The sequence below is a fragment of the Nelumbo nucifera genome, chromosome 2 (assembly GCF_055504915.1).
Source record: "Nelumbo nucifera cultivar China Antique chromosome 2, China Antique-T2T, whole genome shotgun sequence".
Taxonomy (NCBI): domain Eukaryota; kingdom Viridiplantae; phylum Streptophyta; class Magnoliopsida; order Proteales; family Nelumbonaceae; genus Nelumbo; species Nelumbo nucifera.
Genome location: NC_142650.1, coordinates 74,535,027 through 74,553,501, shown reverse-complemented (window position 1 = coordinate 74,553,501; position 18,475 = coordinate 74,535,027). Strand labels below are relative to the sequence as shown.

The 18,475-nt window shown below is 39.4% G+C and overlaps 1 long non-coding RNA gene across 1 annotated transcript; it reads left to right on the top strand.

The window, feature by feature from the left end:
- The first annotated feature begins 2,263 nt into the window (after window positions 1-2,263).
- Window positions 2,264-18,219, top strand: LOC104604174 (uncharacterized). The gene is made up of 2 exons (XR_736371.3): window positions 2,264-3,147; window positions 17,735-18,219. It is a non-coding gene; the product is annotated as an uncharacterized LOC104604174 (long non-coding RNA).
- Window positions 18,220-18,475: the final 256 nt, after the last annotated feature.

Genomic DNA, 18,475 nt, shown 5'->3' with positions numbered 1-18,475 from the left:
CTTTTTAAGGAATTCGAGTTTAGTTTTTGGCGGGGTCTTAGCAACCGAGCACTTGAGAGCTGAGCTGGGACGGAGTCCGTTGATAGCTACGTGCATGGAGACCATAGGGTCGAGGTCTCGAACTTCGAGCTCTTCTTTCTTTAAGCGGTTGATGTAACACTACAGGCTTTCACCCGGCTCCTGTTTGAGCAACATCAGAGAGACTACACTCTTCTGGCATCGTCTATTGCTGATGAAGTGGGTGAGGAACAAGGTTATAAATTGCTCCCATGAGCTGATTGATTGAGGAGGAAGGCTGGAGAACTAGCGGCGAGTGGCCCCCCTGAAGGTAGCCTGGAAGGTCTGACACGTCAAGGCATCGGAGTAGCCGTATAGTATCATGAGCGCCCTGAAACCCTCCAAGTGGTCATTGGGGTCAGTGCTTCCGTCGTACGTCTCCAATGCGGGAGCCTTGAAGTGTAGGGGGAGAGGCTCCGAGATGATTTCCAAGGTGAATGCGTCCATGTGGCCAACGGAGTTGTCGTGAATGGTTGAGGGCTCGGCTCGGCTCTCCTTAACCTGGCAGAGCTCGTCCTTGACGGCCCCAATCTCAACTCACAATTTGGCGAGCCCTAGGTCAGCACGGGCATGGGCGTTGCTCCTGTCTTCGCAGACCCAGTGGGTGTCGGCTCAGACTCCTGAATATTCCGAGACAGGGTCACGGGGTCCTCTGCGGGTGCGGTGATCGTTCAAAATGTCCCTAAGATCTGAGACGGGAGGTGGGGTGGGGTGGCATCGGCTCTCGCTTCGGGAGCGAACTCCAGGGCGGCCAAGGTGCCCGCCATCGTCTCAGGGGGCCTCCCTACGGCGGCGGTGGTGCTGCTCCGAAGATTGATGACTGTCTTCGGATTGAGCGGGCCTCCCTACGAGGTGAGATCGAGAGGCGGTTATTGCCCAATTCTGACAGTTCAGCCACCGGATTACCATGGCCGAGAACCGGTGGCTCGATGTTCTCGTGTCGGCCCTAATCTTCTGATACCCCAGCGGGGGGGTCGCCTTGAGAGGGACCTCCTGCTCGGGGGAAAACTTCCTCCATTTGTTGGGTGAGGTGGTCCAAATGATCAAGGATGGCCTGAAATTGCTCGTAAGTGACCAGGTTCTGATTGTTCTGGGCTCTCCTCACCATGACTTTCGAGCTTATGGGGGGTTTGGATTTTGAGTATTATTACTTTTTATCCTAAAGTGGGTGTCGCCTTAGCAACTTTTCCCACAGACGGCGCTAATTGTTGCCGTGCGGATTGGCTGAGGGCAACGAGGTAAATTCACTCTTCAGGTTCCGAGTGTTAGCCGAGGACCTCGGGGCCTCGAAAGAAATTGACTGAAGCCGAGGACCGCAGGCTGATGTGAAGTATTCCTTTCGAGGACTATGGTAGCCGAGGACTACAAGTCGAGGCGAAGTCCCTGGTGACCAAAGATACTGCAAGATAGGGAGTGTTAGAGGCCTCGGGGTGGATACCCGAGGTAGAGGCTCCGATGCTCAAGTTAGTACGAGGTGTAAAGCAGGGGAGAGTGCAAAAGAGCTCCTGGAGAGAGTCCTCGGATGCACTAGATCTCCTTGAATTAATGCTAGGTAGACAATATAGGTGCAGGAAGTAAATGAGTGAGTGATCTTGGAGTTACTCCGTTCTAGCCTCTTTTAAGGGGCAGTTACTTCTTATTTATACTTGAGCGTGCTGGGGGTAGGTGAAGATGAACGCCCCGGATGAGAGCCATACGAGGTCAGGCTGTAGGCTCTGGCGGGTATGCCAGATAGCTATGTGATTGGCTCCGTACGGAGGCAGCAGCCTCCCTAATTGTTGCTGACGCTAATAGGCATTAGTGTTGGGCCAAGCTAAAAGTTTGTTTGTTAAGAAGATAAATTTGTCAGTGTAAAACTAACCCAATTCTGCAATATATATGAACTGTTTTACACTCTACATATTTGCATCGTTGCCAAACGCAGCCTAAAGCTCTAAAGAAACTTGGTGGTGGGAAAAGGTGGGGGGGCTAATTACTTAGATATACCCTGTGGTTTTACTACACTACTTAATACCTAACAACTTAAATATACCTTGTTTACCATCTAGCCGTTAAGATTGACAGAAGAAAATTAAAGGACAAAAATGCCCTTGACCGTTTTTTAAATTTTCAAAGTATGCACTTGTAATTTATTCCTCTCTCTGCTCAGTGATACGTAAATCAAATCAATCAAGGTGATCTAGAGTGTGAACTGGAGTCTGGAGAAGTTATAAAAGTCACCATGAAAAAATCAAACGAAAATGGGGAACCCGATGAATGTCTTAATATCTGTGACATTTCCTCTTCCATAGCTTTTACCTCATTTTTCTTCTCCGTTACTACCTCATCATATTAGAAGTCAATAGCAATGGTAGCACTGCCCCTATCAGGTTCAAAGTATCCATATAGTCCAATATGCCGAATTGGGTGTAGCGGATTTTGTATCAACACACTTTTATTATTTTTTTCAAACATGCTCAGGGGTCGGTTAAAGGCCTGACTACCCCTTGAAGCAGGTCTTACCCCGAAATTCCCTTTATTTCACGGTGACCCACTGATATAATACGTATCGATACTTTAAACCTCATGGTGTTTCCACCATCAAACCTTCTTCAACATTAATCTCCTCTTATGGATTTTCAGCCTCATCCAATCAAGCCATGAATGATAGATTTGTATTGGACTGTTATATCTGTAATGCTTTTGCACTATTGGGGGACATACCATTTTACATGGCACAACTTCTGAAGGTCGACGATAGCGATTTTCCTGAGTCCTGACCTGGGTTTGGAGCATTGAAGAAATGGGAATGGGATACAAGAGAGGACTGAAGGCTCACAGTGCTGTGCAATGAAACGTTTGAAAGTTCGGGTTTGCTGTTTGCTCCTCCCGCGTCTCTCTCTACTCTCGTTTCACTCTTTCAGTCTTCCATTCTTTGTCTATCTCTCTCTTCTCTATTTCTCTTTGTCGGCTGTTTGCTGTTCGTGCTTTGCAATATTGGTTGGTTGGTGTTGAAGGATTCGTAGGATAAAGAGCTATTTTTTCGTCTGGATGGCTGCAAGGAGTGAAATCAGAGTAGGTCGGTCTTTTCACTTGTGGATTCTTCTACCGGTAAGACTCTGAAACTTATTTTTGATAAAACAAAATTCGTGGACCTTGATTCGGGCTGGGAGCTCTATAATCGATTAGAGGGATGCGTAGATTTGTAGAAGATAGTTGAAAATTTGTAGTGACAAGAACAGATTTACATAAACCCTCGGGCTTCCGCTGATTTATCTCTCTTCAAATCAAAAGAAACAAAACCTAGGCCTTAAGATCGTCCTTGTGCTTTCCACTGATCCATCTCTCTACAAATTTCTGCAATGCCAGCCTCACCTCACAAGTCCAAATAGCTAAATCACTTTCCTGATTAGGGTTTGATTATGTTCTGTGGTTTTGTTATTATTTGTGTAATGGATATTCATTCGTAGGGTTTTATTTTTTATTTTTGGTTTTTTGGATGCATAATAGAAATCAACTAACATTTGTTTGAGCAATAGGTAAGTAACAATACATGTATCTTTGCTAGACTAATGTTCTTCTTCATCGGTAATCAAACATGCTTGCATGTTTTATATATTTCCATCATACCACTCTATATGTTCTCTTTCCCAATGTTCTTTCTCAGCTTGCGTTTATAGAAAAAGGCATTGAATCTTTGCTTGCAATCATCCACATAAATTTCCATAAAATTTTCCAAAACTCTCTCACCTAATCTTCTGGACTTGCCTCTTGATTTGACTATTCTATTAGGATTGAGAAGGAATTTTTGTCTCTCAGATTCTGCAAAAGTCATTATTTAATATCTTTGTTATTCAATATCTTCTAGATGACTGAAGAAAAAAAAGGATGAAACGGAAAGTTAGCACAATAATATAGGGCCCTTTTGATAAGTCTTTTTGAGAAGATGTTCTTGTAGCTTTGACAGTCAAAAGACACATTGAGCTTTTGACATAAGATCTGGATAATCCGAAGATCGTTTGACAGATGCGCATCTTTCCGTAAGCCATTTTGGGTCTTTTCACACAAGATTTCGGGTTTTCCGGAAATCAGCCCAAAATGGGCTTCACGCATCTTTTTGGTGTTTCGTCTTTTGGCAGCTAGATATTTTGTGTGCCAAACGGAAATAGACCGATTTTTGTTCTTCCTAACTTGTAAATAGCCAAAAGACCGTGTAGAAAGACGCACCAAATGGGCCCATAATCTTTCATTTAGTTAAAAAGGCAAATATTAATGCTAAAAAATATTTTCTGAGAAGATAAATTTGCTTACAAAAACAAGGGAAGTGGGAGGAGGGAAGGGAAAGACAATTAGGCTGTATTTGGTTTGAAGGAAAATTTGATGGCCCATCAGAATTTTAAATGGGGAGGGAAGTGGGAGGAGGGAGGGAGAAGACAATTAGGTTGTTTTTGGTTTGAAGGAAAAGGTAGGGAATGTTATTATCATAGTAGGAAAAGGTTCCCTACTTTTTCCTTGCAGGTGCAGCAATTGGGTAGTTTTCCTGGCGCATTGATGGGTGGTGACGTGACAGGTCCAAAACATTCATTCCATGATGGTTCCTCTGGCTGAGCGGTGAACCAAACGTATAATTTCCTCCAAATCACCCTCAGACCTTCCATTTACTTTTTGCTAACATATATTAATTAGCTATTAATTTCTTCAACCTTATTAATGGCATTGGTGAAGAAAAAGGACTCTATTAATGAAGTGGCAAAGGGTCATTGGGATAAAACATGCCAAAACAGAGAGAGGGAGCAGGGGCCGGGGGAAACAAGCAACCCATTTCAGGAAGCCACTTCAACTTCCATGTGTGAAATCATGGGGAAGAATGCCTACATGTTTGCATGCTTGACCATGATTTGATACTTTTATCCAAACTTATCTTTTTGCCAATCATCCTTATCCCAATAGAATGGGCAAAGAAAATATTGTAAATGTGACAAAGGAAGGCTTGAGGATCCTTCTCTGATAAGTCTTCAAGATAATGAGGAGACCCTAGGAGATAATGGTTCTAGAATGAGCCTTGGTTCTTGAACCACTCCCAAATCCTTGGTTAATTTCCTAGACCTTTCTAAAGCAGTATTTTTGAACTTAGCATCTGCAGCAAAGCGTCAAGAAGACTTAGTTATGTGGCAATTATTAAATCAATAAAAGGCTTAGAGACACAAGAACCATATGGTATGAGTTTCATAGTATCATGTTCTGTTGGTCTTGCTATATTCTTTCTGAGTTTCATAGCATTTGCAAATCACTTAAATGATCAGCAACTATCTTATCTATCTCTGTTTCTTTTTTCACTTAAAGGGAAACATGAATTTATTGAAGTTAATGGTTCTTCTTAGTTTATTATGTCTTGTTTCCCTTAATATTATTTACTTATATTGATTGTTGTAAATTCATAGGATTAATTATATTCATAAGGCATTCTGCATGGGCTTTGTGACATCTAGATAGCTTTGGAAAAGGATGTAAGCAAGGTTTCAAAAGAACTTCAACTGAACATTTAAACTTGAATCATGCTTTCACAAAGACATGTTTTTCTGAACATTTAAACTTCAAAAGAACTTCAATTGAACATTTAAAGTTGAATCATGCAAGAGACATGTTTTTTTGGACTTCTTGTCTTAGTAACACATAACCACATCACCTGTCCAAATAACAGGTTTAATAATCTGTCCAAGTAACAGGTTCGACAACCTGTTCAACTATAATCTTTCCCAACAATAATTTGTTCAATAACTTGCTGAGAAGATCATCAAAACATGGAATAAATTCATTAAATTGTTCAGCTCTGTGCTGATTGATGCTTGGCAGGCTTAGTTTAGCCAATCAAACATTTTCCTAAGATCTCTGCTGCAACCATCTCATATAAGAAACAATTATCAATGCAAATTCCAATATTTATTTAAGGAGAACATAGAATAAAAAAGGAAAATAAACAAGGATACCTCATTAATGGTGCCATGCCCCCCCCCCCCCCCCACACACATATACACACAAAACACAGATAAAATGTTTAAGACTGCTGTCTTAAACATTTTATTAACAGGTTCTCTCGTGTCAAGTGGGACTATCCAATGAGGTATAGTTAAATAGTTTTAAAAACTACAGGGTATATTCAAGTAGAAATGACACTAAGGGATTAAACTTATGAGCCGCATTATAAAACTTTGTAAGAGAATAATTATTCAAGGTTACAACATTAAACGGAACTCGGATTTCCTACTAACTTTAATCTGCTCTCCTCTCTACTAACCCAATTAAAATACGCCACCTGTCCCTACCCATGTTGGAAGAGATTTAACCTTCCAACAACTCACCAAACCTTAACCTCCTTTAAAATAAATCCCTATTTTTTAGTTACCCACATTCCACAAAACATCCCTTTCCCCTTTCTCTCTTGCGCGCCAAGGATGAGTTTCCAGAAATGCAAATTTCAAACCTAAGTTATATAGATTCACCAAATAATGAACATTCATTAGCTTCCAAATTCACATGGTACTATCAATACTCATTGGTTTTATTTATTTGGTAATTTTGTGATCCTTCTTTCCCAGCATTGTGGCTTGACAGAATAAAGTTGTCATTTGCCAATTAAGGAAAGACAGATTGGTTAAAGAGGAAATTTATTATTGGTTTCCCTGAAAGACTTTCAATTGAACCAAAAGGTGTATATTAGCACAAGAAGCAACCTGTTCATCTTTGTTTCAGTTAAGAACATTGAACTTCGTCACTGTTATAGGTTTGAGATGCCTCAAATTAGAACCTCACAGGGCTTGTTTTAAACATTGCACTTCGCATCATCCACAAAGATGAGCCATTCTGGTCTTTTATCATGTTATGTTATCAAATTTATCAGTTTCTGGGTTGAGAAGTGAAAGTAGGGAGTAAATTCCTCAGAAAATCCGGGCCAAATATATTTATATATTGCAGAGGATTCAGTTAGGCATCTGTAATAGTTCCCTGTAGTACATTACCAGAAACTTGGGGAGAATATCAGATTCCAGAATCCAGATCATGTTATTGACAACTAGAAGTTTTAAGATGCAGGATGGTAGATAGCTTGGTCTGAAATTTGCCATTTCTGGAAACTCCTTAGCTCACGAGAGAGAGAGAGAGAGAGAGATGAGTGTTTTGTGGGTGACAGGTGGTGTATTTTAAGTGGGTTAGTAGAGAAGAGAGCAGATTAAAATTAGTAGGAAATCCGATCTGCATTAAACAAGTATATTAGAAAACCAATTTAGCTTTTATGCCAGGAAAATTAGCAATGAAACTTAATTCCATGAGGCATGTACTTCCTTGAGAGTACTTGCAAAATTCATTATTCTCAATCAATTAACTACGATTTTAGCAAATATAATAGCTTTTCATGTCAGTGAATTATATTATTTAGATTTCCTACCAAGTAAAATTGAGAATAAGTTTATCAAAAAGAAAAGTAAAATCGAGAATAAAGAAAACACCTTTCATCTAAACAAACAAATTTTGCATATTGTTTTTGCTTGTTATTCATCACTTTAATACTAAATACCTTTCATCATAAGCAAACAGTTTAAGGGGAAACCTATCTGATATGTGCAAAACCCCTTTCACTACATTGTTGTGGATCTTTTCAGTTTTCAACTTAATTATTAGTTCTTTTTATCCTAAATGCATAAGCTACAGTATTGAAAACGTATCAAAACTGCTTTTCTTCACTTAATATGAAGTGGATTACACACCTTCCATTGGGAATTATCTAATGTTAAACCTATCAAAATGATATTCTTTTTAATTAAACACAATGGTCACTTGGTTCAATGAATATGATGATGGATAACTTAAGGGCGTGGCATTGCTGTATTCCGCTTCAGATAGCATTGGAGCCTCTTTTTCTTTTCTTTCTTTCCTTTTATTTTGATAGATAAGCTGTAAGGCAGTTCAAATTGGACCCATGGAGAAGGTATAGATGAACTACCTTATTGTAAATAAGAAGTACAAAAGCCATTGAAGATACATGCAAGAGCCAGCAGTTACAAAGTAGGGCATTGCTATTCATTAGTTAAAACTTAAAAAAAATAAAAAATAAAAATAAAGAAACAAACCATTTAGCCACTATTTGCACATACATAGGAAAAATCTATGATGCCGAAAAGATAATGCATGTTACCGGAAAGGCCTTCACCAATCCCCCTGTGAATTTTGATGAAAATCTGCCTTATTAGTTATCACTTCTATGATGCCGGCTGATTGGTTACAAGTTTTTCCCGTATCTAGGGGTGGCAATTTTCCCCATCCCCGACGGGTACCCGGGCTCCCCGACCCGATGGGGTCGGGGATGGGAGGTACCTTGGCAGGGTCGAGGTCGGGGTCGGGGATGGGGCTACCCATGAATCCCCGATCGAGGATGGGGACGGGGGACGGGGAATGCAATCCCCGCCTCAACCCGTCCCCGATTAATATTGTATATTATATAAGTATAATAATTATTAATTTATTTATAAAACAGTAAAAACTAAAAGTCTAAAACATAATTCGAAGAAATCAAGAACACTTGAAAAGTTGGAAAACCCTTAACCCTCGACTAAACTAGTTACCAGTCTTCATTCTTTTGTCTTCAACAGAGAAGACTCAAGAGAGGCGACTGAACCGCAAAACCAGTAAACCCTAGCTTCGTCTTCGTCGTCGATTCGTCGACCGCCGACCGCCAACTGCCAACCGCCGTCGCTGACTGTTGCCACTGCCCACTCGCCTGTCGGACATTGAACAGAGGAGAGGCCAGAGAACTGAGGAAGAGACTTTGTCTTCGTCGTCGATTCGTAGACCGCCAACCGTTGTCGCCGTCATCATCGTCATCGCTGTCACCCTTCGGACTCTCTCGCATCAGTCATCATCGACATAAACTCTCCCAAGTCTCAACAGTCCTCTCTCTCTCTTAGTTACGGGGATTCGGGTTTCCAACAGGGAATTCATCCCTGTCGGAATTGGGGATGGAGGGGGGATTCCTTTCCCCGTTGGGGATCGGGGATGGGGATGGGGGGTTATTTGGGGGTCGGGGTCGGGGTCAGGGTCGGGGATGGGGAATGTACTCTCTGCCCCGTTGCCATTCCTACCCGTATCATAGTTAAACTATTTTTTGGAGCATCGTCATAGTCAAACTAATATATATATAACATTTTATTTCTTGTATATATGGCATCATGGGTCAATGGTTTGACCAGTGGCTGGATTGTTTGACTCGTGGCCTAGTTGCCTTTTGGTTTTGTAAACAAGCAACTAAAGGGATTCTCTATAAGCAAAAATTATCCACACAATGTGAAAGTATGAGAATCCCACAATGTATTGGAAACATGATCCCATGAATTTAGCATAAATTTATGAGAGATATTCTTAATGTGTGGCTAGATACTATGTGAACAGAATTTTTACTTACAGGAAATCTGAGCTTTAATCTTATAAGTTACAACTTTAATTCTAAGGGGGCGTTCTTTTTTCCGATTCTGAGAGGGGGGAAAGTTGGTCAATGGGATTTTGGTTCCCATTGACCAAGAATCTCATGTTCTTTTTTCAGATTTATATGGGGACCAGGGAAAGTTTATTTTCTTATGTGTCACTTACCCGGGTAAGTGATGCCAATCTCCTAGATGGGTAAATAACTTTCCCACCTAGGGGGAAAGTTGCCAATACTTGAATGGGACAAAAATACCCTTTTTAATAAAGGATTTTTATGGCTAAAATGGTCATTTCCTTATTTATATGAGAAATAAAAGAATATGGGTAAATGCACTTACCCAGGTAAGTGTTTATCAGGAAAAACTTATCCAGGTAGCTGCATTTACCCAGGTAAGTAACTTATCGAAAAGCGAATGGGGCCTAAGAAACACCGCCAATTCAGCAATTAGGCCTGCGGGCCTGACCTCGGGCCCAAAACACCAAGGCCAATTGTGTGTTGAGATGGGCTTGGGATTTGTCAAAAAAGACCGGCCCGGGCTGACTCATTTATATAATATAAAATATATAATATTTATTAGATATATATATACATTAATAATTTAATATATACATTTTTATTTTTTTCTTTATAATCTCTCTCTCTCTCTCTCTATTCAGCCGCTTCAGCAGCGGCATGAGCTATATACTACGGGCTCGGGCCGAAGTCCGAGCTTCGGGCTTTTTATAAAACAGTAAAAACTAAAAGTCTAAAACATAATTTGAAGAAATCAAGAAAACTTGAAAAGTTGGAAAACCCTTAACCCTCGATTAAACTAGTTACCAGTCTTCATTCTTTTGTCTTCAACAGAGAATACTCAAGAGAGGCGACTAAACCACAAAACCAGTAAACCCTAGCTTCGTCTTCGCCGCCGATTCGTCGACTGCCAACTGCCAACTGCCAACTGCCAACCGCCGTCGCTGACTGTTGCCACTGCCCACTCGCCCGTCGGACATCGAACAGAGGAGAGGCCAGAGAACTAAGAAAGAGACTTTGTCTTCGTCGTCGATTCGCAGACCGCCGACCGTCGTCACCGTCATCGTCGTCGTCATTGTCACCCTTCGGACTCTCTCGCATCAGTCATCATCGACATAAACTCTCCCAAGTTCCAACAGTCCTCTCTCTCTCTCTCTCTCTCTCTCTTAGTTTCGGGTATTTGGGTTTCCGGTGGGGAATTCATCCCCGTCAAAGTCGGGGATGGAGGGGGGATTCCTTTCCCCATTGGGGATCAAGAATGGGGATGGGGGTTATTTGGGGGTCGGGGTCGGGGATGGGGAATGCACTCCCCGCCCCGAACCCACCCCGTTTCCATTCCTACCCGTATCATAGTTAAACTATTTTTTGGAGCATCGTCATAGTCAAACTAATATATATATATATATATAACATTTTATTTCTTGTATATATGACATCATGGGTCAATGGTTTGACCAGTGGCTGGATTGTTTGACTCGTGGCCTGGTTGCCTTTTGGTTTTGTAAACAAGCAACTAAAGGGATTCTCTATAAGCAAAAATTATCCACACAATGTGAAAGTATGAGAATCCCACAATGTATTGGAAACATGATCCCATGAATTTAGCATAAATTTATGAGAGATATTCTTAATGTGTGGCTAGATACTATGTGAACAGAATTTTTACTTACAGGAAATCTGAGCTTTAATCTTATAAGTTACAACTTTAATTCTAAGGGGGCGTTCATTTTTCCGATTCTGAGAGGGGGTAAAGTTGGTCAATGGGATTTTGGTTCCCATTGACCAAGAATCTCATGTTCTTTTTTTAGATTTATATGGGGACCAGAGAAAGTTTATTTTCTTATGTGTCACTTACCCGGGTAAGTGATGCCAATCTCCTAGATGGGTAAATAACTTTCCCACCTAGGGGGAAAGTTGCCAATACTTGAATGGACAAAAATACCCTTTTTAATAAAGGATTTTTATGACTAAAATGGTCATTTCCTTATTTATATGAGAAATAAAAGAACATGGGTAAATGCACTTACCCGGGTAAGTGTTTATCAGGAAAAACTTATCCAGGTAGCTGCATTTACCCAGGTAAGTAACTTATCGAAAAGCGAATGGGGCCTAAGAAACACCGCCAATTCAGCAATTAGGCCTGTGGGCCTGACCTCGGGCCCAAAACACCAAGCCCAATTGTGTGTTGGGCTGGGCTTGGGATTTGTCAAAAAAGACCGGCCCGGGCTGACTCATTTATATAATATTTATTAGATATATATATACATTAATAATTTAATATATACATTTTTATTTTTTTCTTTATAATCTCTCTCTCTCTCTCTCTATTCAGCCGCTTCAGCAGCGGCATGAGCTATATACTACGGGCTCGGGCCGAAGTCCGAGCTTCGGGCTTTTTATAAAACAGTAAAAACTAAAAGTCTAAAACATAATTTGAAGAAATCAAGAAAACTTGAAAAGTTGGAAAACCCTTAACCCTCGACTAAACTAGTTACCAGTCTTCATTCTTTTGTCTTCAATAGAGAAGACTCAAGAGAGGCGACTGAACCACAAAACCAGTAAACCCTAGCTTCGTCTTCGCCGCCGATTCGTCGACTGCCAACCGCCAACCGCTGTCGCTGACTGTTGCCACTGTCCACTCGCCCGTCGGACATCGAACAGAGGAGAGGCCAGAGAACTGAGGAAGAGACTTTGTCTTTGTCGTCGATTCGCAGACCGCCGACCGTCGTCGCCGTCATCGTCGTCATCGCTGTCACCCTTCAGACTCTCTCGCATCAGTCATCATCGACATAAACTCTCCCAAGTTCCAACAGTCCTCTCTCTCTCTCTCTTAGTTTCGGGTATTTGGGTTTCTGGCGGGGAATTCATCCCCGTCAAAGTCGGGGATGGAGGGGGGATTCCTTTCTCCATTGGGGATCAGGAATGGGGATGGGGGGGTATTTGGGGGTCAGGGTCGGGGATGGGGAATGTTCTCCCCGCCCCGAACCCACCCCGTTTCCATTTCTACCCATATCATAGTTAAACTATTTTTTGGAGCATCGTCATAGTCAAACTAATATATATATAACATTTTATTTCTTGTATATATGACATCATGGGTCAATGGTTTGACCAGTGGCTGGATTGTTTGACTCGTGGCCTAGTTGCCTTTTGGTTTTGTAAACAAGCAACTAAAGGGATTCTCTATAAGCAAAAATTATCCACACAATGTGAAAGTATGAGAATCCCACAATGTATTGGAAACACGATCCCATGAATTTAGCATAAATTTATGAGAGATATTCTTAATGTGTGGCTAGATACTATGTGAACAGAATTTTTACTTACAGGAAATCTGAGCTTTAGTCTTATAAGTTACAACTTTAATTCTAAGCGGGCGTTCATTTTTCCGATTCTGAGAGGGGGGGAAAGTTGGTCAGTGGGATTTTGGTTCCCATTGACCAAGAATCTCATGTTCTTTTTTCAGATTTATATGGGGACTAGGGAAAGTTTATTTTCTTATGTGTCACTTACCCGGGTAAGTGATGCCAATCTCCTAGATGGGTAAATAACTTTCCCACCTAGGGGGAAAGTTGCCAATACTTGAATGGGACAAAAATACCCTTTTTAATAAAGGATTTTTATGGCTAAAATGGTCATTTCCTTATTTATATGAGAAATAAAAGAATATGGGTAAATGCACTTACCCAGGTAAGTGTTTATCAGGAAAAACTTATCCAGGTAGCTGCATTTACCCAGGTAAGTAACTTATCGAAAAGCGAATGGGGCCTAAGAAACACCGCCAATTCAGCAATTAGGCCTGCGGGCCCGACCTTGGGCCCAAAACACCAAGCCCGATTGTTTGTTGGGCTGGGCTTAGGATTTGTCAAAAAAAACCGACTTGGCCTGACTCATTTATATAATATAAAATATATAATATTTATTATAATATATATATACATTAATAATTTAATATATACATTTTTTATTTTTTCTTTATAATTTCTCTCTCTCTCTCTCTCTTTCTCTCTATTCTGCCGCTTCAACAGCGGCATGAGCTATATACTTCGGGCTCGGGCCCAGGTCCTAGTTTTGGGCTTTTTATGAGGGCTGCGCTCGGGCCCAAGTTGTAGACCCGATGATCGGGCCGGACTCAAACTCGGGCCTTAAAAAAATCTGTTAATGCAGAGTGAAAGCCTGACCATGAACAAGCCTATTACTGACCCAGCTGATTGGATTAGTGATGGTCATAACACAGGTTTGGATCCGGTTTGGATCAACTTTCAATGTCATTTTAGAAAAAAACTTTTAACTTGGTCAACAACCATTGATTGCGTGAGTGATTGAACCATTTATCCATCTAACCCATTCAATGGGTTATTAGGTTTTCTTTTCTTTTTTTCCTTTAGATTTTTTATGTAAATAACATCAGAAATTGACCCATTGACCTGAATGGTTGACGGCTGACCATTAACTATTGACCCAGAGGATAAAACGCTTTGACCATGAAGACCTTAGAAAGTAACACCTTTTTGAGATGCTGAGGTAATGTCTAAACGGTAACAGATCCCATCAAACTTATCGGGAATTCAAGACAATAAACTTCTTTTTTAAGCCTAAAAAGGCACATTAAGGTTATGTTTGGTTTGAAGGAAAAGATAGGGAAATGTGGGGAAATCTATACAATATTTCTAAAGGTTTTCCTATATTTCCCTTCCTTTACCTACTTTTTCCTTTAAACCAAACATAACATAAATTGATAAAATGCTCAGATTACAAACAAGATCAAACAATCAGCACAACGCATGAAACCAGGTCTGAACATGACCCAAGAAATAAACCCAACATCAAGCAATAAATTTCCTTCTCAACCTTCATGGCTTCAATTCACATAAGCCACCAAAACCCTAGGAGAAATATAGTGAAACTAGGGCAATAATAACACTTGAATGGCTTAATCTAAACAAAGAAACAACGATTTAGTTTTACATTAATAAATTTTGTAATCCTGCTAAATGGTTTTGGTTGTAATGGATACAGATATGAATTCCGAGACTAATAGTCTCTCGCCTCTCGTATGTGACCTTGGCATGAGTTTTCCAGCAACTAAAATAGGCTAAAATGATGTTAAAATGAATTGCTGAGTTATGGAAACACTTCTAGTCAGCTTTTAATGTCAAGAAAAATCTAAATCTGTTAAAGCTTAAAGAGTTTTTGCAAATCTCCAGTCTGAACACAATGGAAGAATTTGAAGCTAAAGGCTCAAATAATTGGAGAATTCTGGCGAATGAGATCTTTACATAGGTCAGCAATGCTTCTAAAATCTCCTCTTCCTTCTTTTGGGCTCAAGTTGGATTTTTATTGATAGAGAAAGGAAGAAAACTAGGTTTAAATCTCGCTAATCACAAAGCTTGGTCTTCAAGAGAATGTTTTCATGGAAAAAGGGCAACGATTTTTAAAGGAAAAGCTTTGTAGTCAACCTTTCCTTTTTGATGCAACATTTCTCCTTGATTTGGGGTTGATTTTCATGGGTTTTGTGCATCCAATGAGAGTCTTGGGCATGCCTATCATTTCAGTCTTATATTTGGAGCTTCTAATGGTATAAAACATAAATTTGACTCACCAATAAAAACTATTTTATCTTTCCTTAACTTTAAGTGGGGGTATCTTTGGGTTTTTAAAGTATACTAGGCTCAATTTTATTGGTCCAAGAGTCTTGATAGGTCAAGTATGGGGCTGACATCAACCTCCACCCTCTTGAGGTCTCTAGTTGGGACAAATGAAAGGGCGATTTAATATGGTGCATTGAAATAGAATCTTTCTAGTTTAATGGTCAAATGATGTTTGGATGATGGGATCTATAGTTAGATATGTTATAGTTAATGAAATTTACTAAAACAAAATCTTCGTTTAATAATGGGGTAAACGAAAAGAATTTTGGGATGAAATTTGGTGGGTAAGAATTTTTGAACATCTTGAATCTAGTGAGAAATAAATTTGTGTTTAGAGTAGGGGTGCAAATGGATCAGATCATGATATGATCTTATTTTGCCGAATTCGGATCTCCCCAGTTCAAATCTTTGGATTAAATAATAGGATCCAATAAGAAATCAAATCGGATTCGGATTACCCCTATCTAATCCGAGAAGATCTACTCCAATATATATTTTGTTTATTTATTTATATTACATTTTTGTAAATTTATTATATTATTTATTTTTTTATAAAAAACATGTATATATATGATCACAATAGTTGAAAAGATACTTGTATTTTTTTGTGTTTCTTTATTTAAATTGTTATATTTGACTTTTTCTTTTAATAATTTATTTATTGTTTTAAAATCAAATTGGATTGGATTAGATCCAAAGATCTGACGGTCTCATCAGATTTGAATTCAAATCCACATTTATGAGATCTCTCCCCTTAACAGTATCGGATCGGATTCAGATATACTTTGATTCGAATCCGGTTCAATCCGTTTACATCCCTAGTTCAGAGGTGTGGGTTAGAAGATTTGGTTTATGTCATGGTTTTAACTTATGATTTATCAACAATTGAGGAGGCTTGAAATGGAATCTTGCCTATTTGGAAGGAAATGGGGTAATTTAAGTAGGGATGGCAATTTTCCCCATTTCCCTGATCCCCGTGGGGATCCACCCTGAATGGGGCGGGGATGGGGACGATTTTCCCCCTGCAAGGATGGGGATGGGAAAATTTTCATCCCCGTTAGCGAGGACGGGGAGATCAGATCACTCCCCGCTCGCGGGGACTCCAATCCTCGCCTTGTAGGATCCCCACTAATATATATGTATATATGTATGCATACGTCATATATGTATATATGTACACATACATCTATATATTAATATTTTTAAAAATATGGTTGAATCTGTTTGAATCTTTTCTAATAGGATTGTAAATTTTAATTATTTTATTTTTCTTTTTTTAAATAAAATAAAAAATAAAAACAAAATGGTTAACATTATAAAAAATCACGGGGAATGGGGATCCCCGTAGGGATGGGGACGGGGATTTTCGCGGGGACGGGGATGGGGAGAAGCTCCCTGTCCCTGCCCCTGCCCCGCCCCGCCCCGTCGCCATTCCTAAATTTAAGTTTGAAATTGGATGGGTGGGTCATTTTGATAATTTTAAAGTTAATGAGAGGGATTTGGTTGCTTGGGTTATAATTTTTTGTGTAATTTAATTGTAAGCATCAAATTGGAATCTTTATTGATCACATGGTTGAACAAGGGAATTTGGAGTTGAAATTTGGCATGTGGGCATAGATTTAGATGAAGATTTGGGTGGATAGTTCAAATATGAGAAACTGTTTGTTCATCTTGTTTATCTAGTTTTATTCACTCAAGGCCGTTGGATTGAAATTTTGGCATTTTTAAGGTTGATCATCATATATTTGATATGAATGTGTTGAATTTGATTTTGTGAAGTTAATGTTTTAAATTGCGTAAATTAGGACTATTAGAGAGGAAGTTAGTGTGATGAACGGTGGATCCTTGGAGTTTGATAATGAAATTCAATGTGTAATTAGGTTATAGTTTTCTAAAGCTAGGGATTGTGGTTGTTAGATGTTGATTTCAATGTTCTCGTTTGATGTGTGGATTGTGCCAAAAGAGGAAATTTGGGGTTTTTGTAAGTCTTAAGTTGATGTAGTTATGCTTTTAAGCTTTGGGTATCAAAAGAGGGTATAAGGAGGTGGATTGAAGGGATTAAGCAAAAATTGGGTGCTGACACATGTTGTTGTCCTAGTTGCTACCTATGGTATACAAAATCTATTAGTATTAAGGTTGATTGGTCAAAACTTAGAAGTTGCACTTGACTCCCATATTCTTAATGATAAAACTCTATAATCTTTTTGAAATGATGGATACCCAAGAAAGATACAATGGATAAACTTATTATAACCTTCTTGGAAAATCTACACATGACTAGGCCATTTGATTTTGCTTATTGTTATTGTTATTGTATATTTGCATCTTGTGCATTATTGATTTGTTAGTCACCTAATTCTCATTTATTTTTTTTGCTCTTAAACATGAAATCACTTAATCATTGCAATTAGAACTTTTCACTCATATAAGCTAACTTTTGGTCTTTAAAAAAAGAGAAATTGGTGCATGATGTGTGTGCATGCTACACATTGTTTTTATTGTTTTATACATGGTTTTGATGATAATTTTTAATGGTTTTTACCCTAATTGAGATGAATTTCAGGAAAATAGGAATTTGGGACAATTTAGGGTTAATAGAGCATAAAGACAAGGTGATATGGCGGAAAAGGGAGCACTTCAGCCCAACAAGAAGAGAGGCCCAGCCGAAGCCTTATGGGAGGCTCCAAGAGGCGGCTGACTTTAGCAGAGTTTGAAGGGGAGTAGGACTCTCAACCAAAAGCTGTAAGAAAGAGTATAAAAGAAAAAGAAAAAGGAGAAATTAGGGTTCGACCCCTTGACACAAGAACAGAAAAGAGAAGTGCTAGGAGAAGGATCACAAGGCTGCCGAAGGAGAATTGAAAGGAGATCGAAGATTGATGCAAAACTTCTGAGTTGTCTTCTTCTTTAATTCAGCATTTCGGTAACCTAGGTTCAACTAGGGTTTTTCTTTGTTTGAATCTTTCTTTCTTTCTACTATGCGAACCATGATTAATGTTAATTCAGATCTGTAATTAATCTTTTAAGCTAATCCGATTGATAGTGATTCAATCTTGGGATTTCTTGATTAGGGTTTTCGATAATAAGAGTAATTTTGGCTGAATTGCTCTTGTTTCTTGGATTACTTAAATCGCTTGAAAAAAGGGTTTAGGAAATCAGATCAACTGATCAAGAAGATGGATTGGATGTATCTTAGAGATAATTTGCATGATTCGTTTGGCATTCATTCATCAAGAATTGACTTCCTTCGATTTCCTTGTCTTTAATGCATCTATAACAATTAAATTCTTGACAGAAATATAAGAGT